We start from the raw sequence: 730 nt of genomic DNA, 5'->3' as shown, positions 1-730 counted from the left end.
CAGCAGCGCCAACGAGGTGAGCGGCTCCAGCGGGATGCGCCAGGGCAGGAGCAGGTCCGAGGGTGCCCTGAGAAGACCAGCCCCAGGCCCGCTGACCCGCAAATGCCCAGCAGCTGGGAGAGGCCACAAGGGAAGCCTCACCAAGAAGGGCCGCAACAGGTCCAATGGAGGACGCAGAGCCCTGGCCCCTGGCAAGGGGATGCCAGAGTCCCCTGCCAAGAGAGGTGGCCGGAAACCTCGCCGCCCTTATCCCAGAGGTGGCTAGAGGTCTGCCGGCCTCTGCCTACCTTGAGGTAGTCCCTCCCGAAACTGGGGACCCACACTACCCAGTGATGGGCCAATAAACTACCTCTTGTGGACCTGCGAATGTGTGTCTGTGTGCTCTCTGGGGTGGGGGGGAAGCGAGGGAGGGAGGGAGGGAGGAGAGAGGAGGGGGAGGGAGAAGGGAAGGGAGAGGGGGCGGGAAGCAGTCGGGAAAGCAAGAAGGCAAGAGTCAGGGAGGTGAGGAAGGAGGGATAGAAGTGAGGGGTGGTTAGGGAGGGGAGCGGGGAGGCAGAGAGAGAAGGTTGAAGAGTTAGGCAACTTCAAGATGGGATACAGGAACCTATGCAAAATGGAGGGATTGGGGGAGGGAGGGTAGGGAAGGCGGACGGAAAGGAAGGAGGAAAAGAGGGAGGGACGGGAAGGAAACTTCAAGATGGGGCATTGGAGGCAGGAAGAGAGACAAAGA

The sequence above is a fragment of the Fukomys damarensis genome, unplaced genomic scaffold (assembly GCF_012274545.1).
Source record: "Fukomys damarensis isolate Sample0158 unplaced genomic scaffold, DMR_v1.0_HiC HiC_scaffold_39, whole genome shotgun sequence".
In the NCBI taxonomy this organism is placed as follows: domain Eukaryota; kingdom Metazoa; phylum Chordata; class Mammalia; order Rodentia; family Bathyergidae; genus Fukomys; species Fukomys damarensis.
The sequence above is the reverse complement of the archived record's forward strand: the minus strand, read 5'-3'. Positions refer to the sequence as shown.